We start from the raw sequence: 14,960 nt of genomic DNA, 5'->3' as shown, positions 1-14,960 counted from the left end.
TATTTTTATTTTTTTTGCCGAAAAATAAAATCCGAGTAAACCGAACCGTTGCGTTTTCGTTACTCGCGAGCACCCACCACCTCTGCCTTGGGATCTGACGGTGGGCCGGGGCTCCGTGTGTGCGTCCCGGTACCGGGAGGTTGCGCGGGCCCCTTGCCGGGGCGGCCCCGCTAACACCGGGTGTTGGAGGGCGCCCCGGTGCCGGCACGTGTCCGTGCGGTAGAGCCCTGCAGAGCAAAACGTCCCGGGCCTTCGCCTAGTGCACCGGGAAGTGGTGTCTCGGGCGCAGTCAGGCCCCTGGCAGATGCCTTCGGCTCGGCAGCGTTAATCAGCTCTGATCTAATTACTGCCGAAAGGCTGAGCATAAATTGCTGAGCGTGGCTTTGAGGCCTTTCTAAGCCGCGGTAGTTGAATTGCCTCCGGATAACCTGGCTGATGTGAGCTTGTGATTCAAGGTTAACCTGATGCAAGGTTGCAATTCCTGAAACTAAGTGTGAGAATTTAATTGCAGCAGTTTGCCATGAAAGAGTTAAGCATATAAGATGAACTTTAAAAGTCCTCTAAAACTGAACGAAAAATCGGGTTGTTGCTCACTGCAGAAACTAAAGGAAGGTGAGAGGGGGGAAAAAAAGCATGCCCAGGCCAATGGTTGTACTCATGGATAATAAACTATGAGCTGGACCATGAAAATGGTGAAAGAAGGCTTAGCTGATTCCACATTATAACTGTATGAACACTGAGCAGCTTTAAGCAAGCAATACAATCGTTCTCATCCAGAACAACAAACCAAAGATCAGGTAAGATCTTTCAGCTGATAGAAGCATGTTAAAAATATTGGTCCTAGTTGTTAATCCTTTCTGTGTATGTGTATTGCATAAATCATGTTGTACACATCACTCACTGGTAAAAGATGCCTTGCTGAGAATTCCACCCATGGGCTGACCAATCTGTGAGAGTTTCAGGTGTAGGATGTGATTAAGGAGACATTGTGGCGGCAAGGACAATATTAAGGAGGTATTGGGGAGGCAAGGACAATCCTCACACAAGGACTGTGTATCTTGAAACAAGACACTGGAACTCATGATAAGGAGGCGGCAGAAGGACAGAGAAACAAATGTAAAGACTATAAATCTCAAAACTGGACATTGGAATTCATTATAAAGATACAACAAACGGAAGAATTAGCAACAACCAGCTCTTGCAATTAAGAAACCTGCCAACTCAGCAGATTCCTGACCAAAGGTGAAAAGTACACTGTGAGGAAGACTTGGGGTCTTCCTCCCAAAGACCCCTGCCCACAATTCTTGGGAGGCTCTACGCAGGCGCAAGGTGCCAAAAGGCTAATTAGCATGAGAAGCGAGGGAAGGCGGGGATAGGTAATGAATATGTATAGGCGCTTGTAGAGTATTGATAGATTGATTGTATAAATTCAAGACTGCTTTCTGCTTTGGGTATGCACGATAGGTGGAGAGATTCCCCGTGCATCCAGCACTGCAATAAAGAATATAACACTTAAGGAAATTTCGGCTTCGATCTTTGAATCAGATGGACTGCAGAAGTGAGCCTGAAAATTGTGGGATGACGTTAAAGAACAGTTAACGCTGTAAGAACACGCTATGTATCAAACACTTAGGAAGCAAAACAGATTTTATGCTAGAATGATTATGTTGTTGAACAAGCTACATTATTTATTTATTTATTAAAAACAAATTGTACCCTATAAGCAGCTCCAGCAACACAGCAGTGGCACTCTGTGAGAGTGGGAGCTTTGGAGTCATGTTTTCGTGTTATGTACCAGATGTGCAAAATATCAGGAGAATGTGGCAAGGTATTGACCCAAAACCAAGCTTTTGAGGAAATAATATATTTTGCTTTTATATAAATTGGAAGTAGATAACATAATTATTTTCATTTGTTTAAATTGATTTTATGGTATAGTAACTCAGAGGAACAGAATAGTAGTTACACTTCAACCATCTTGAACTGACTTATTGTCACAGGTTAACAAGTGATAATTACTCCTGTTACATAACCTGATTATCTTTCACTTTAAATTACTCTTTGTGGAAGCCTACATAAACTTACCAGACTAATTATTTTTTGACAATTTCAACTGCTTATGTAGTTATACTGACATGTGGACATGGAACCTGGTTATTGTTGCTTATGAGAGAATTATTCCAGGAGAGAGAGAGAGATTAAATACCCTTTAAAAGGAATTTGGAAACACTGCATTTCTGTATCAAGAAGGAAAGACCCTTGTACCTTGCTGGAACATCACTAAAGTCAGCTAGAAAATCTTGGAGTTGCTTTCTTGGAGAATTAATCTTTTGTCATCTTAAAACCTGTTAAAAGAGATGTTTCATCGCTTTATGTACTGATGATTTTGAACAAACAATCTAGGTTAATTATTTGACAAAGAGGAAAAACTCAATGTAGCTGGAAGTTATAGAGCTTTTTTGCGCTTTGGAGAAAATTGTTATTCTTTGATTGTTCCTAACCACTGTAGTAGAATTGTTACTCAGAAGTGCATATTTTAGTTGCTTTTATAAGACTGACCAAGAACCAATCTACAGCCTGAAAAATGTGTAATTGTAGATTTTTTAGTAGTAGTTAGTAGACCAGAAGAACGCACGTACTCTCCTTTTCACCACTTTAATACAAGTAGATATGTTCCTTGTCACTAATCTAAGTTATAACTTGTAATGTTATAATAACCTAACATCTATGATTGAGTAGTTCCCTTTCTGGTTTAAGTGATATTTTGAGCTAATAAAGAGTTGGGACTTAGTAGAAATTAAGTCATTTATGCAGCTGACTACCAGAAGTATGGTCAGATTTTCTTAGTATTTTTTCCCCAATAAACTTATAAAACAAACCAGGCAAAGGGACTTCCCTTGAAATCCACAAATTATTTTCTGAGAGGAAACAAAAGAACAGTCTTATTTTTATAATTCAAATGTTAAAAAGTAAATGCTCTGGAGCCCATCTTTGCGTTCACTAATCAGGAGAGTTACTTAGCTATGAATAGCAGCATCAGATGATTGTAAGACAAGTAACTTGTTTTTTCAGTGCATTGCATTTTCTGCAGCATCTTGAGTTCTTATCATTGAACATTTTCTGACATTAGGATTTCAGTTCATAGAAATTTCTAATGTAAATAAGTTATTTATGTGTAGAGATAATTCCAGGAAATGTATTCCCTTAAACTATTTTGGTTTTGTCGTTTTGAAAGAGGCCTTGATTTTCTTTTCCAGACACAGAATTCCATCATACATATGCATGGTGACATTGTGCTCTTTCCATAAGCAGTGGTTTGCAAATATATGGCTATTCCATTTCCACATGTATTTTGGGAAGAAAAAGAAATTTCCTGACTAATTAAAACAGGAAATTTCAAAAAAGTTTTTTTTAAAAAAAACTTTTTTTTTTTTTTTAACTTCTGTACAAGCAGCCAGTTTGGGTCAGGCATAAATATGTGCTTTAGCAACTATGAAAGGAAGTATTCACCAAAAAAAAAAAAAAAAAAAAAAAAAAAAAAAAAAAGTATATATAAATTCTATAAATAATTCTCCAAGGTAGAGCTCAACATAAAACAACAGGATGAAATACAGGATTCCTTCCATGAAAGGCATGCTCAGAAGTGTTGGCCTGAATTACTCAGATAGTAACAGTTAAGCCATATTAAATCTTTATGAGAAGACGAACCTTAAAAATAATGTCCTTTATTTTAAATAATCTGGTTAATGTAATCCATTCTATAAGTCAATTTTCAGTTGGTATTTTTTATACCTGTGTTTTTTTTGTTTGTTTGTTTTGGTTTTTTGTTTTTTTTGGGGGGTATCTTGATGTTTTCCTTAGGATACACAGAAATGAGTGAAAAGTGCTTTGAGCAAAATAGGAAGACCTAGTGCACATTCTTGTAGCTGGACAGCATATGGAGGAGGACTCCCACCTAAGGTATTGAAAATATTAGGTTTTTATTTATTTATTGGTATTAATGAATACCAATGAATTAATGAATCCTTTATACCCCCATGGAAAAATACTGAGTATGGCATGCAAGTCATACTCTGTGGCATTTTATCTGTTCTGTCATGTGCATGCCACACTGTTGAATAACCTAACTGACTGCATTACTGACACAGCAAGATCTTTTCCTTTACAAATGCTGATGATATAGTATACTGTCACTTCACAGTTAGTGGTCAGAATACAGGCTTGACCCCTGAAAATAAGATGAATTTTTAAGTTAAGTCACATGAGAGCAGAATATTCTGTACTAGACAATACTTAACTAATCTCTGTAGAAATAAAAAGGTTTTGGTGTTTGTGTGTGTGTGTGTTTTTTTAACTTTCTTGTTTATTCTTTCTTAAAACATTTATATATCCTTATTCAGTTACTCTTAGACTTGAGCTAAACAGCATAACAAGATCTTCCTACACACGTTATGTTGCCAAGTTGTGCTTATGACTCTCTCTGTAACCATAAATAATTACTTACTGTATGCAAAAAGTAAAGGAATTGATAATACCCTAACAGAGAAATGATTTCTGCTATCACTGAGCAGCTCTGGGTGGCAGAGGGGCAGCTGAGTATTTGAAGAACAGCAAGTGAAACTGCAAATTTTGTTATATGAGCCTGATGTTAGTTGTGAACGTTTTTTATTTCCTTAGGAAAAAACTTAGCATTTTTTAAATTAATTTAAAACTCCTTGCTGAGTAGAACATTTAGAATGTTTAAGCAAGCAAGACATCTACATTTTTTTTGTGTCTAGGAATTAAAGTAGAAATCCTTGTCATATTTTACATTAAACTGAAGTATTAGTATGCAGCGGAGAGTATCCCGTGTTAGTTTCAGTGTCTCAGTGTTAATCTGCGGCAGAATTAAAAACTAATAAACAGTCACTCTGTAGCAGTATACAGCTTTTACTGAGCCTAAGGAGAACGGATTGCCTGCTCCAGCAGCATTGTGAGGACCAATTGACCAGCAGAGGGCACAAGTCCCACTCCAGGGTTCCTGGGGTGCTGGTATCTACAAACCGATAGCAGGTGTCATAAGCAGAGCTAGAACAAAAGGAATTCCTGCAGGTTGAAAGGTTCAGAATTAGAAATGACTTCTTGAATTAAGAAAACCCAACAATTTCAGTGTAATATTATAGCATGCAGAAGACCCCTGTCTTGCACAAGGCTAGCTGACATTAATGCCAGCCACCACTGTGAGCATTAGCTGGAGGCCTCCAACCAGCCCATGACAATAATCTTGAGTGAAACATGCTGCAGCACGACAAAGGTGTGGATGGCGGGTCTGATGAGGGTAAGAAGAAGAAGGGTAACCCTTTGCCAGGATGGGTGATCAGCTAGAGGTCTTCTTTTAGCCAGGAAAGAAAGAGTGCCAGTCCCTGCTTTTAAACTTTTCTGAGGAATAATAAGGATGATAACTGGTAGGTGTCTCCATAAATGAGAGGGAGATGGATTTAAGCTTTCTTTTTCCCCAGTTAGCTCCATAATGTACCTAAGGCTTACTCAGGCCTCTCTCTCTTTGCATGTTTGAAAACAATCAGAGTGTATCACCTCAGGCTGGCAGGGGAAGGAACAAGAAAAATAAGTGCTTGTCAGGGTATGCTACTACAGGTTAGACCATTTCCTGATGTTGTCACACATTTCAACAGGAAGAGTGACAAAACTGGAACCACATCAAGCCATACCTGAAAGTCACTTGAGATGAACAAGCAACTACTCAAAAGCATGCTGTCCTGAAAATGCATTGGTTGAATTTTTATTTTTTACATCATTATATCATTATAGTCAAGGTTCTTAGCTAAGATATCCTTCCTAAATGTTAGTTGTCCAGAGTATGTAAAAAAAAAAAAAAAAAAAAAAAAAAAAAAAGAGTAAAACTTGTAGCTGGTAGCTGGACTAGAAAATTTAAATGCCACACGGTTTTGAAAACGTGATTTAAAAATGAAAGGGAATATGCAGGGCATTTTGTATTAATTCATACCAGAAATACTAAAGAGGAAATAAATTTGAGACTCTGAAACAAACAGTTCTGCTCTATAAGGTCTCAGTAGTTTAACTTCAGTTTTCCTGTTTACTGAGCCTTAATGCTGCATGCACTCAAGACTTTTAAATCTTTTGAGGTGCTTTACCATTTTCATAAGGGACTTGCAAACTCACAAACTCTCTTTTGATCACAAAAAATGTATCTGTCTGGACATAAAGGCTATATTCCAATAGGAATAATATATATATTGTTTCAATTCTTGGTTTAATAATAACTGATCTATTCTAGCTGGTTACAGAATTTTGACTAGGGTTGGGAAAAGTCAGGAGTTGGGACAGTTCTGTGGGCAGTTCTCACAGCACCTCTCCATGTCCAGGGATTTAAGGACAATCACTGACGGTGCCTAATATATCTTGAAAAAGGATGTCTATATCTATCTATCTATATAGATATATATACATATAAAGGTACTTTAAGGATACAAGAAAAGCACATCATGAAGTTATTAATCTGTCAACTCTCTTCTTTCCGAGTAGCTTTAAAGTTTTCAATGTTTACATGTTTCATTACATTTTCAAAAAAAAATAAAAAAAAAATAAAAAAAATCCTACAATTTTTCTTATTATTTTTTGTGGTTAAGAAGGTTTAAATGTAGCAATATATGCCCATTTAATTTATTGGATTATTTCATTATATTCCATTTTTTCTATACCGTTGTTTTATTCATTTCTACATTACAAACAGGCATTGGAGGTTAAACTGAGGAAAATACACACAGTTTCTGGCCTGCTTGGTAATATGATATTTACATCACTGTTGTAACTGGCTAACTCATTATCATGAGCTTCAGCTGTTTACATCTGATTTTAATTTTATCATTTTCTTTAACTATGGCTGTGCTGATTAATAATGTAAGGCATGTAGATTACTTCCTTTGAGAGAAAGAGAACGTCATTGCATCCGCTGTTAGCGTGAATCTATCTCAAGTTTAGATCTTGATGATCCTTATGGGTCCCTTCCAACTCTGGATATTCTATAAGTGTTTTATTTGAGGAGTAATACACATTCTAGCTGTACTTTGGAGCTACGTGTTTTTGTTAGATTAAGTATCTTGATTTCCACCTCCATGGTCCTGTCCTTATTTGCTTGGCTTTATACTTGGAAGATAAGAAGAACATATGTTTAATCCTAGAGAATTCTAACGTAACTGAAAAGATGGATTATGGCTAAAGTGAATTGATCTCTTTTTCTATCACAGCTTATATATGCAGTTTAAATCTGCCCATAAAGAAGATGGAGGAGGTGAAACCAGTGGTTTGTAATCTAACCCAGAGGTTAAGTTTGTTCAGGAAAGAACACAACCAGAACTGAAGAATACCCCCATCCACAGAGGGGGCCCTACCATAATAACAGATGACTACACAGCGACCCAAAGCACACCAAATAGTGGCAATCAATGGCTTACTTCTGAGCCAAACTAAAATGCTAGCATGGACACATACTTTACCAATTCGATCATTCCTGCTAAAAAGCAATCCCTGTGAGTTTTGTAGGGCACCTTTGCATTAAAACAAGCAGGTATCAGGACAGATTTTCTCTTTTTTGCAGTAAGGTATCCTAATCACAAGCTCAACTGTTGCTGGCACATCTTTCTGTCTCTGAATAAGAAAATCTCATTCTTCTCACAATTTCAACAGAAAGAGTAGAGGGAACAGTTGCTTAAAACTTCTTTAGGGCTGGCAATCAGATTATCCTTTTCATAGGTGAGTTAAGTAGGATAAGTATCTTCAAAGATTCTAAACTGTCTCTCTCATATCCTGAAAGCTATTAACACATTGTAACTGTCTGCTCCCCGCAGGCTTAGGTCAAAGTGGCTAAATGCTACACCTCTCCGCCTCTCTTAATCATATCTACTTGGCAAAAACAGGGAGTCCCCCAACAGTACATTGGCTCTTGTGAATCCCTAACTTTGTCTTTTTACTTCAGAGGAAGCTCAGACCCTTCACACAGAGAACCAACCACCATAATGCCTAGTTATAGATATAAGCAATTATTCATCAGCTGATCTTAGCTGTCAGTATTATTCCAAAAGGTCAAGAAGTCATCCAAGACTCAGGATATAAGCACTAGTAAAAATGGCAAAGTATTCTCAAGCTGAGTATAACATATGTAAGGAATTCTTCAGTTTTGCCACTGACATATTTCAAGTCCTGAGCGGTAGTGTTTATTTTTTGCTTTATGTCACTCCACCTCATGTTAGAGTACATTATTACAATGATTTTGCTTTTCATCATGTCACCTAAAACATAATGAAACAAAAGCTGCTTTGCAAAAGTAGCAATTATACACTAAAAAGCTGAATTTAAATACAACTTTAAATAAGGAGGGGCCAGATTTGACTAGATTCTTTCAGAGAAAATACTTTTTAACAGAAAATAACAAAGGAGAATGAACTTAGCTGGTATCTTTGATCTAGCTTATTTCTGTTTTTATATTGCTGGGCATCAAGCTGATGAGATGTTTCTATTTTTCCCTTACCATTGTTACTGAAATACAGGGTTTAAAATACAGCTTTTCTAGAGTGAAGGAGAGAGAAAAAGTCTGTAACCTCTCACAAAACATGCACACACTTCCCAGATAAAATTTACTTGTAGGATTCACCCTTTATTCCTTCCTGGCAATTTTCATTTCAATTTTTGATCTTTCTTGAACAAAAAACATTAAAATACAAGGATAAATATAGTAATTTCAAAAAAATGCAGAAATTACTAATAAGAAGTGCTATGCATTGAAAGGACATAAACTGATACTGGAAAAATTTGGCAACGTGTAGATCAGCATCAGACACCAATACTCATTTTGCTAAGTGTTCTGGCCAGCAACTGGAATGTTTAAGTGTAGAAACTAGATATTAGAAACTTGTATAATAATTTTCTTTCACCTCTTTCTTCTAGGGAGAAAAGGTAGACTATTTGGTTCAACTAGAAAAAATGCAGAATACTTCATAACTGAAAGCCTATCAAAGAGAAATATTTAAAACAGTATTTCAATTCTTGTTTGTTAAACTAGAAAGATTACCATTTTAAGGAACTCATATCCTCAAAGTAGAAAAGCATAAGAATGAATGCTGCCGTGGAACCCCTAAAGCTATTTTTTATTCAAATATATATCTTTTTATATAAAGATATAATATTTTCTTTAAAAATAATTTCGTCCCTCAGTCCGGCATTTTGGTATTCAAGCCAGTACAGTTTTTTTTTTTTTTTTCCTCTGCTGCAAGCCATATCATTAAGCATATAGGTATACACACATTACTCCTAAATATACACAATTTCAGAAGTGAGAAGAGTCATATGAGAATTAACTGACATAATATATTTAATTTCAGAGTTCTCATTTTGCAGTACAGAAGAGAATCCAGGTGAATGGGCAGTGTACAGTGTCCATTAAAAATAATGGCCCTGATGGAGCAGCACAACCTCTGACAACAACGTGAGTCCATCTAGGGACTGTGTGCCCAGCAAGGCAGGATATGAAGTCATAGAAGTTGCTTTCTCATACCTTTTTGCTAATCTTTTTTTTTTCCTCATTTTTCTTGTACTCTTTTACTCTGTGGTAGGAACTCAAAAGAGGCTTTATAACCACATGTGCTTCCATGAAATTTGAGTTTATATGCTATAAGACCTAAACAAAACAAACACTAGATTTTTTTTTATTTTTTTATTTTTTTCATTTAAGTGAAATGCTCTATTCTAAAATGTAGCACCCCACCCATGGGTTGTATACGTAAGAAGGTTTTAAATTGACAGGAGAGTTAACATTCTTCCAAACCTCAGTCTGGAGCATATATAATTACGCTAAGTCATTGTTAGAAGCTATTTTAAAAGGCAATGTTGCCTACCATCTGAGTTTTTTTGATACATATATTTTTTAGGCACGTCAGCTTTGATACAGTCTCTTTAAGAGTACATTATTATCATGATAGAATAAGCAGCACTAGCCCACTTCAAAGCACTAAAAATAAGACAATGAGCTAAGCTTTTCTAAGTTTTTCTTCTCTTCACCTTACTTTGCATGGGGCTTCCGTTGTTCTGTGTCTCATTACTGAAATTTGTAAAATTGAGCTGCTAGCATTTAAACCTACACAGTGGTTGCAGGGATTTAAATAAAAAAAATATTTCTTTAAACTGTTGAATTTCAGATACTAGATAGCTATTGTGTTTTTTTTCGGTTGGTTGTTTTTGGTGTTTTGTTTCTTTTTTTCTTTTTTTTTTTTTTAGTTCCCTTTTTTGTTGTTGTTCTTTAGTGGTGGTTTTTTCTGTTTGTTTGTTTTTATACATTTTTCTTTATGTTTTAGAGATAATAGGAATTAACTGTTTTAACTGAGAACAGAACCTAACCTGTAGTACATACTGCATATGCTTTATTTGTATGTTTTCACGACCAGAGTTTTTCTGCCTGTCAGTTGAAATGTTTTAGTATTGAACTTACTGCCATTCCTTCCCCTTCTCAAAGGCTCTCCCAAATTATTTTAATAAATATTTTAATGAATAAATAATGAATATAAATTTTCTTCTTGAAGAGAAAAAATGATTGTGTTGATTAGATTTTATTTTTACTAAAAACATGTTACCGATTTACCAAAGGGTTCTGTTAACAGAACAGGATGTCCCTTATCTTCTAAATTTGTGTGACTCCAAATTTAATTATATGCTTCAGGCAGATAGGAAATATGCCTTGCTCAAATAAATTACTTGGGCTGGTACAAGAAATTTCAGGAGCTATGGCATACAAGTCAGATGAGATGATCTGAATGTCAACTCTTTGAATAAATCACAAGTGACTTAAGAAGCTGAAGAAGGAGGTGGGCAGAGGTCAAATCTAAATGATGATTTATTGAGATAAAACATCAAAGTAAAGAAAGAAAGAAAGAAAGAAAGAAAGAAAGAAAGAAAGAAAGAAAGAAAGAAAGAAAGAAAGAAAGAAAGAAAGAAAGAAAGAAAGAAAGAAAGAAAGAAAGAAAGAAAGAAAGAAAGAAAGAAAGAAAGAAAGAAAGAAAGAAAGAAAGAAACAAGCAGCTTACCAATAAGTAGTCACACTTCTTGTGTTGCTGGTGACCCTTCTTGAAGGAATCATACTGCCTGGTGTTTTCACATGGTTTCCTAAGTCCAGTATTTCAAGTAAAATTAGGGCTCCTGCAGCTCCTCCTCTTCCTTTCAGCCTGCAGTCATAATGATCATAAAGGCACCCACCTAATACCAGTTCTCCCAGTTGTGGGGTAATCAGCTAGGTACGCAGATTACAGAAAAATGAAGGGGGTTGGGGGGATACAATATATGTGCTACAATTAAAAATATTTATTTCTTTATATAAAAGCAGTTGTTTAATGTTTGTTTTATTTCTGGCCAAAGGAAGATGCATTCCCTTCCCTAGGATCAGGGATGATATTACAGATAATTAACCACTTTGCGTTACATTTTAAGTCTACTTCACTGCATGCATAAAGCAAAATGTTTCCACATATCCATAGGCAAATTATTCACTGCTTCAACATAAATTCAAAAATAAAAAACACTACCTTACTGAAAGTGAGAAAATGACCCTTTAGTATCTCAACACACAGTTACTTGAGAACATCTATATGTTTGAAACAGTGATGTACAGTACTGACTTTTTTTTTATTTAATAAATACAGTTATTTTCTTTGGTGGCTATCGGAAAAATCAGTGCTTTTTATATTGGTGGCTATCAGAAAAAAAATCAAAACAAAAACTCTGCAAGGTATTCTACAGAATAAACATGAATTAGAATTGCTATATAATTAAGTTGGGGTACGTCTCCCCTTGACCCTCCAATCTAAATAAGACTTGGAATCAAGCAAAGATTATCCGTTCCTGGCAAATCCTTCCTAGGGATTACATGGAGCATAAACTAATAAGGGTTTAGCTTTTCTTCTTTCTGAGGGAGGAAATAAACAGAATAACATTAAAACATTAATGTGGCGTTAAAGAATTCCAAACAGAACTAGAAAATTAAAAAGGTTAGGATTCTCAAAGCAATATCAAATCAGCATTGAGGTTAAGAAATGCAGCCTTGCAGATCACACAAAATTCAGAGTACTCCCTGTATGCAGTACTGTTCTGCTCTGTAAAGTTAAAGCATAAAATATAAGAAATTTTATATTTTAAATGATAATCTGCAAACAAAAAATGATGCCAATATCCAGCACCATAACACCCTATTTTGGGGTATCATAGTCACAAAATAAATCTAGACAAAATTTCTACTTGTTCAACAGAGTTTGACAGAAAATATCTGCATTAAAATAATCGAAACAACAATTAATACAATTAGAATGTGCTAAGTTTTATGGCTGTTTATTTCTCCAGGCTTTGAAGGACTAATCAGTGAAAGCTACAGCATACATCCTAAACGAGGAAGTCTTAGAGGAATGAAATGCTATGTTACCAAACTCCTTTTGACTGCTCGATATCACCTATGACTTGATGCTATATATGCTTTAGGATCAGTGCTTTAAAGAAGTAAATCCATTTAGCAAGATTCACACCTTTAATCCCTTGCTCCCTTGCTTTCTCATGCTGTCTTGCACATCCTGATGCCAGTTAGCAAGGCCTATTACACTCAATATAGCACAGCCCCTTATAGCAAATGCAAAGAGAATGACAGTTCAATCACTGCTAGTACGCATGGGGTAGTTCCATGGCATTTGATGATAGCATCTCAACATGAAGTTAAAACTTTTTCCTTTCTACATAAGATTTTTCATACATGCCATTTTAAAGCATACAGTCTCTCTGTGTGCTTAGGATGATATGAGCCTTAAGATTACAGGACCTGCAGACGAGTTTTTCACATTTGTTTTCTATTAAATTTAGTAAATACAGCATTGCAATTAGGAATTTGTTGTATTGTAAACTAAGGAAGTTAAGTGAAGTATTTGGTTCAGGTCATATTCCTTATATTAAAATGAAAACAAAAACAATAACCAAGGCTTAAGATTGCCAAAACCATTGGTGTCCTATTTTTCAGTTTGGACAATGGAAATTAAATTATGCAACATATCTACATCTCTTTGAAGATTCAGTGAACTCTGTAAGAGCTAGGTATCATCATCTTGCTTGAACACTGTCGTATTTATAGGGTATTGGGACTCCACTGCAACTGCAACCTTCAGACTCAACTGTTCTCTTAGCACTTCCTGACAGTGAGCCTATAAGAAGTCTCTCGCTCACAAATGTCTTGAACATGTCTTATCTTACCCATAACTGGTCACTTTTAAGGGAATATGCAGCCTATAGAATCATAAAAACTCTTTCTTAGTTTTAGGAAAAAAAATATTCTTAATCCAGTAATTGACACTATGAAGAAGCATAAGTTTACGTCTTTATAATTACAGGTTACATAAGTTGTTCTAAATTGTTCACATTATAAAGTACCCATGGCATTTGTTGCTGTACAAATACAGTGGTAAACAGGCCTTCATAGAAAACTCACATAATATGTTTGTCAGCATGACACAGATTAGAGAATGTACTTAAACTTGTACTTTCTACTGAGATTAGAATCCTAGCTTCTCCCTGGGAAATCAAAATAGCAACTAGTGGCTAAACAATAGCAGCTAAACAGATGTTTTACTGAATGCTGACCTGCATGTTGGGCACTTCCATTCTATGCATAATCCTCAGCAAATGACTGTTCCAATTCTTGGCTAGTTCAGAAGAATCTGATTTACTTGAGGTGTAGAAAATCACGGTCATGGAGCTGGCGGTTCTCTGTTTCATTTACTCCTTGTTCCACCCACCCACACTGAAAATGCAGTAAAGGTAGGAAACGATCCAATGGGAAAGAAAGAAATCCAAGCCTGTTTGACAGGTGACTCTTGAATTTATCAACACTATTGAGCTGCGTTGCCTTTTTGAACCCATGTATCTTAACATCCCAGTTTTATAGTTTTCACTTTTTTCCTACTCATAAGAAGTTCTCTGGCTATTCCCAGCAACCCACATCCCTCCTCAGTACTTCCATTTTTCTTGTCTCCCAATCATACATTCAGTAACTTCCCAGTTCCCAAAGGAGTCTGGATGGCATTTAAACAAGTTAAAGATAGCTCATTGGATGATTAGCCTGGAGCAGACAAGGGGTACTTTGTCCTCACCTTTCCTTTGATGGACACACAACTTAGGTTTTTTGTCCTCTCCCAAGTGTCCAATTGCCATAAAATTATTGACAGATGAGAAAGCAGACATCATGAACAGAAAGATCATAAAGAAAGTTGTAATAGTTGTAATACAAGCAGCCTAGTAGGGTGTTACACCACTGACGGGATGGAGAGTAATATAACAAAAGATGGAAGAAAAAATAGATGAGACAAAAATATGCACTTAATTTTTAAGCAATTTACAGCACTTAATGAGATGTAATGAAGAGGTAAAAAGAAAAGGGTTGCACAAAATGATAATAAGTATATTTTTGTCTCAGCCCTCTCAGTGGAATAGTCTACACAGTCTCTGTTAGTCTAAAGTCTACCTTCATCTTTAGTACTGCTTACAGTTCTGCAGTTTCCCCACATCTCAGTAAAAATATAACAGAACTGGAGGAATATTTGGATGAGGACAAATGCACGGAAATGAAATTTCAGAATAGTGAATTAAAATGGCAGGAAAGTAGTTCTTTATGAAAAGAACATTGTTTCTGTTTATGACAAAGCAGTCTAGATAATAAAAGTAGACAAAAGTCTCAGCTTTCCTCGAATTCAGTACATATTATTCCCCCTGTGCATTTGCATAGCTTAGTTGGTGATACATACAGAAATAATTATCAATTAATTTATTATTGCAGTAGAACAGACGTACTGCCTTCCCTGCCTGCAGGGCATAGTTTCATGAAAACATTTAGGCAAAAAGAAAATTGTTATTAGAGTCTCTTTCCCTGC

The sequence above is a fragment of the Aythya marila genome, assembly GCF_965140915.1.
Source record: "Aythya marila genome assembly, chromosome: 15".
Lineage (NCBI taxonomy): Eukaryota > Metazoa > Chordata > Aves > Anseriformes > Anatidae > Aythya > Aythya marila.
Note: the sequence above shows the minus strand (reverse complement) of the source record.